Source organism: Oncorhynchus tshawytscha, linkage group LG23, assembly GCF_018296145.1.
Source record: "Oncorhynchus tshawytscha isolate Ot180627B linkage group LG23, Otsh_v2.0, whole genome shotgun sequence".
In the NCBI taxonomy this organism is placed as follows: Eukaryota; Metazoa; Chordata; class Actinopteri; order Salmoniformes; family Salmonidae; genus Oncorhynchus; species Oncorhynchus tshawytscha.
The window spans coordinates 7,222,895-7,229,304 of NC_056451.1; positions in this window are offsets into that span (position 1 = coordinate 7,222,895).

A 6,410-nucleotide genomic window follows, 5' to 3' on the forward strand; every position below is an offset into this window, starting at 1 on the left:
AATGTTGAGGGTTGTATCTCTATTATTCTCTATCCACCATTCCCTTGGGCTACAAAGGATATTTCCTCACAGTATCTGTGACAAAGACAGGTGTATACAGTGTCCATATTAGGACATAGTAACACATTCATAGAAGTTGAGACCTAACATGGACACCCTGCTCATGGAATACACCTTCAGTTAAAACAATCATTTAAAAAAGAATGTCGTCTTTCACTGTTTCTGCTTTACTCTATTTTTTCTCCCTCTGGCATTCAGATTCCATGCCACATTGGCTTAGCCCTATAAATATTTATCAGACCAGAGCTGTTTTCCGACACACCTGACAAGCGTTAAGATTCCCAGTCTGATCCTCTGAAAAGCCCCTCTCTCAGACATCTCCTGTGTGGTGAAGAGTTCAAACAGTGCCACGCATGAAGGGAAGTCCAACTAACCTGGGCCCGTGTTGACATTGCACAGACACAACAACCTGGGCCAATGGGCTTAACTCATCTACTTTTTGGGCTCATTTTCAGTGGCGTGTCCTGAAAATGTTTTATGGAGTGGCCAAGGTGTGGCACAGATGCAGTTTAGGGGGGCCATAACATTTTTTACCTTCATTTATGCAAGGTGGATCTTTTTCAATATACAGTAATTATGATGGTTCAACGCATTTAATGCTTCAGCTTAGGTTTGGTACATTTCCCTTTTAAAATAAATCATAAATCAAATCCAAAAGCCTTTGAGATTTTATATAACAGTAAATTCATGTGAAAGTGCCATCCTAAATATGAATTATACTGTGACATGCTGGGGGTCTCACTTTTTTTAGGGGACTTCCAATAATTAAAAAAAGGCATTTATAGTAAAGACATGTAAAAATGTGTTACCTTTTAACATGTCGTGAACACAACCAGTCATATTGTTTCATCTGATTGTCAAACAAATCACTTCAAAAGGTAGGTTACAGTTACACTACGCAGAAATCGCTCCTGGTTGCTAAAACCCTAATAGTCCGCCTAATTTCAGTGTATGTGACAAAACAAGATAGTGTAGAGAATCATTGTTGTATGGGGTGCGTAATCAGTGGCAGGGAAGTCAGACGCAGGAGAGCAGAATTTGGTAAAAGCCATTTGGGTACAAAAACCCATCGCACACCAATCAACACGTGCAGAAGCACTTACAATAAACAATCCCACACGAAGATGGGTTAAAAACACAATAAATGATTGAGGGAATTAAAACCAGGTGTGAGGAAAAACAAGACAAAACACATGGAAAATGAAAAGTGGATCGATGATGGCTAGAAGACCAGCGACGCCGACCGAACAAGGAGAGGACCTTGGCGGAAGTCATGACAGTACCCCTCCCTTGACACGCAGGTCCAGCGAGGCGCAGGGCGATCCGGACGGAGATGGTGGAACTCCCGCAGCATTGAAGGGTCCAACACGTCCTCCACCGGAACCCAGCACCTCTCCTCCGGACCTTACCCCTCCCACTCCAAGAGGTACCGACGCCTCGAATCCAGGATAGAGCGTAAGGAGTAAGGCGGGGCCCCCTCGATGTCCAGAGGGGGCGGAGGAACCTCCCGCACCTCAGACTCCTGGAGTGGGCCAATCACCACCGGCCTGAGGAGAGACACATGGAATGAGGGGTTAATACGATAATCAGGGGGAAGCTGTAACCTATAACAAACCTCGTTCACTCTCCTCAGGACTTTAAATGGCCCAACAAACCGTGGACCCAGCTTCCGGCAGGGCAGGTTCCTGGTCGAGAGCCAGACCCGGTCCCCCGGTGTGAACACCGGGGCCTCACTGCGGTGACGGACTGCGCTGGCTTTCATAGCCTCCGTCTCTGCCTGTGAGAGGGGATACATGTGACTCCTGTGAAGTGCAGCACTCTCGCGACCACCCCATGAGGGCCCTCCGTTGCCAAGAAACAGTGGGGTCATGACAAGCTAACCAGGGTAGGCCTAGCACCATGGGAAACGCAGGAGAGTCAATGAGGAAGAGACTAATTCTCTCCTTGTGACCCCCCTGCGTCACCATACCCAGAGGAGCGGTGGCCTCCCTAATCAACCCTGACCCTAATTGTCGACTGTCTAAGGCGTGAATGGGGAAGGGCACAGCCACGGGAACAATGGGGATCCCTAAACTAAGGGCGAACGATCTGTCTATAAAATTCCCAGCCAAGCCTGAATCGACGAGTGCCTTATGCTGGGAATGCGGGGTAAACTCAGGGAAAGACACATACAAAAACATGTGTGCAACAGAGGGCTCTGGGTGAGAAGGGTGCCGGCTCACCTGGGATGACGCCAAAGTGCCCTGCCTGCTGCCTCGATCCCCAGAGGAACCAACCCGGCACCGACCAGCAGTGTGACCTCTGCGGCCACAGATGGTGCACGAGCCGGAACCTCCTCCAGTCTCCCTAAGCACAGCAACTCCCAGCTCCATGGGTACCGGAGCAGCGGTGCTGGGGGATGGAACCGATAGAACCCGATCTGGACGTCTGCGGGTGGCCAGTAGGTTATCCAGCCGAAAGGACAGGTTCACCAGCTAGTCGACAGTGAGGGTGGTGTCCCTGAAGGCCAACTCCTGACGGACGTCCTCACGCAAACTACAGCGATAGTGGTCGATCAGGGCCCTAATGTTCCATCCCGCGCCGGCGGCCAGGTTCCGAAAATCCATGGCGAACTCCTGGGCGCTCCTCATCCCCTGCCTCAGATGGAAGAGACATTCAGCCGCCGCTCTACCCTCGGGTGGATGGTCGAAGACTGCCGGAAGCGGCGCGTGAAATCCTGAAAATGGTCCAGCGTCGCATCTCTCTCACGAGAATTTTGCAATCTCAATGGTTGAACTCAACTATCACTCAAGCTTTGACCAATTCCCAGAGGTTGTAAGGCTCTGGTTAATGAATAATTATACAAAGTCCCAGTCTGCAATAGATCAATACTTTATTCAGAGAGCGTCTGTCTTCAAAATGAGAACACAATCTTTTTATAGCACATACACGCACAAATGAACTCGCATCAGTAGAAACTCCACCTCTCTTTAGGTGGGCTGTATTTTTCCAAAGTTCACGTACATTGTCTATCACCCTTCTGCAACATGTTTCATCATCTTCTGCAAGCCTAGCCATTTCTAACAGTTTTTCTCCTCCCTAGGGTGGGGAGGCCTCTTTCCAGTTATTAGTTTCACCGTTATCACAAGTCGACAGTTCAGTTGTCCTTGAATGTCTCAACTATACCCTGCTCATATTTGCGAAATAGTAACACAATGACCTAGTCTTTAAAAAGTCTAATCACACTCAATATTGGATTATGACTCTAACACATTTTATACAATTATATGGTTTCAGGGTGGAATACTTTAGTCATTATCTTAAACATACAAATTCTTCTATCAATCTCCTTCTCCCCACATGGCGTTGGCCCAGTCCAAGGCTTTCCCAGAAAGGCACGAGACGAGGGTGGACACCTTCTCATGACCTGAAGGAGCCAGGTGGACGGTTGCCAGGTAGAGGTCGAGCTGTAACAGAAAACCCTGGCAGCGTGCAGCCGTCCCGTCATAGTCCTGGGGAAGGGCGAGACGAATCCCACTGGGACCGGGTGAAGGGGGGGGCGAGTAGTGGAGACCCTGGTTGTGCTGGTGGAGGCGCTGGAGGAACTCCGTCTCTCCCAGCAGTTCATAGTTTGGACAACGCGGCGCCGAGATGGTGGAGCTTCGCCGCATGCTCCCAGACGTGCTCCTCCACCCCTATTCCAGTGGCACCTGCTCCTGCTGACTCCATATAGTTGGTGTGGGATTCTGTAAGGGGTGCGTAATCGGTGGCAGGGAAGTCAGATGCAGAACTTGGTAATAGCAGTTTAATAGCAAAACCCACAGCATAAAAATAACAAGACAAAAACCTGTGTACAAAAACCCGTCGCGCACCAATCAACACATGCACAAGCACTTACAATAAACAATCCCACACAAAGACATGGGGGGGGGAACAGAGGGTTAAATACACAACAAATGATTGAGGGAATTGAAACCAGGTGTGAGGAAAAACAAGACAAAACACATGGAAAATGAAAAGTTGATCGATGATGGCTAGAAGACCGGCGACGCCAACTGCCGAGCGCTGCCCGAACAAGGAGAGGACCCGACCTCGGCGGAAGTCGTGACAATTGTACTATCTAAACCACTGTGAAATATATTTTCAATAATCAAAAATATTGTTGTTTCAGCTGTTTGAAGCTGGTGTATAAAACCGAAAGTAAAAGATGCAAAAACAAAACTTAAGAATGGGAAGCATGATGTACTTCCGGCGCCGACAGAGATGGCCGCCTCGCTTCGCGTTCCTAGGAAACTATGCAGTTTTTTTTCCTATGTGTTATTTCTTACATTGGTACCCCAGGTCATCTTAGGTTTCATTACATACAGTCGAGAAGAACTACTGAACATAAGAGCAGCGTCAACTCACCAACAGTACGACCAAGAATATGACTTTCGCGAAGCGGATCCTGCGTTCTGCCTTTCACCCAGGACAACGGAATGGATCCCAGCCGGCGACCCCAAAAAACGACTTCGAAAAAGGGGAAAACGAAGCGGTCTTCTGGTCAGACTCCGGAGACGGGCACATCGTGCACCACTCCCTAGCATTCTCCTCGCCAATGTCCAGTCTCTTGACAACAAGGTTGATGAAATCCGAGCAAGGGTAGCATTCCAGAGACACATCAGAGACTGTAACGTTCTTTGCTTCACGGAAACATGGCTCACTGGAGAGACGCTATCGGAGACGGTGCAGCCAGCTGGTTTCTCCACGCATCGCGCCGACAGAAACAAACATCTTTCTGGTAAGAACAGGGGCGGGGGCGTATGCTTTATGGTTAACGTGACGTGGTGTGGCCACAACAACATACAGGAACTCAAGTCCTTCTGTTCACCTGATTTAGAATTCCTCACAATCAAATGTAGACCGCATTATCTACCAAGGGAATTCTCTTCGATTATAATCACAGCCGTATATATTCCCCCCCAAGCAGACACAACGATGGCTCTGAACGAACTTTATTTGACTCTTTGCAAACTGGAATCCATATATCCGGAGGCTGCATTCATTGTAGCTGGGGCTTTTAACAAGGCTAATCTGAAAACAAGACTCCCTAAATTTTATCAGCATATCGATTGCGCAACCAGGGCTGGAAAAACCTTGGATCATTGCTATTCCAACTTCCGCAATGCATATAAGGCCCTGCCCCGCCCTCCTTTCGGAAAAGCTGACCACGACTCCATTTTGTTGATCCCTGCCTACAGACAGAAACTAAAACAAGAAGCTCCCGTGCTGAGGTCTATTCAACGCTGGTCCGACCAATCTGATTCCACACTCCAAGACTGCTTCCATCACGTGGACTGGGATATGTTCCGTATTGCGTCAGACGACAACATTGACGAATACGCTGATTCGGTGTACGAGTTCATTAGGACGTGCGTTGAAGATGTCATTCCCATAGCAACGATTAAAACATTCCCAAACCAGAAACCGTGGATTGATGGCAGCATTCGCGTGAAACTGAAAGCGCGAACCACTGCTTTTAATCAGGGCAAGGTGACTGGAAACATGACCGAATACAAACAGTGTAACTATTCCCTCCGCAAGGCAATCAAACAAGCTAAGCGTCAGTATAGAGACAAAGTAGAATCTCAATTCAACGGCTCAGACACAAGAGGTATGTGGCAGGGTCTACAGTCAATCACGGATTACAAAAAGAAAACCAGCACCGTCACGGACCAGGATGTCTTGCTCCCAGGCAGACTAAATAACTTTTTTGCCCGCTTTGAGGACAATACAGTGCCACTGACACTGCCCGCAACTAAAACATGAAGACACTCCTTCACTGCAGCCGACGTGAGGAAAACATTTAAACATGTCAACCCTCGCAAGGCTGCAGGCCCAGACGGCATCCCCAGCCGTGCCCTCAGAGCATGCGCAGACCAGCTGGCTGGTGTGTTTACGGACATATTCAATCAATCCCTATCCCAGTCTGTTGTTCCCACATGCTTCAAGAGGGCCACCATTGTTCCTGTTCCCAAGAAAGCTAAGGTAACTGAGCTAAACGACTACCGCCCCGTAGCACTCACTTCCGTCATCATGAAGTGCTTTGAGAGACTAGTCAAGGACCATATCACCTCCACCCTATCTGACACCCTAGACCCACTCCAATTTGCTTACCGCCCAAATAGGTCCACAGACGATGCAATCTCAACCACACTGCACACTGCCCTAACCCATCTGGACAAGAGGAATACCTATGTGAGAATGCTGTTCATCGACTACAGCTCGGCATTTAACACCATAGTGCCCTCCAAGCTCGTCATCAAGCTCGAGACCCTGGGTCTCGACCCCGCCCTGTGCAACTGGGTACTGGACTTCCTGACGGGCCGCCC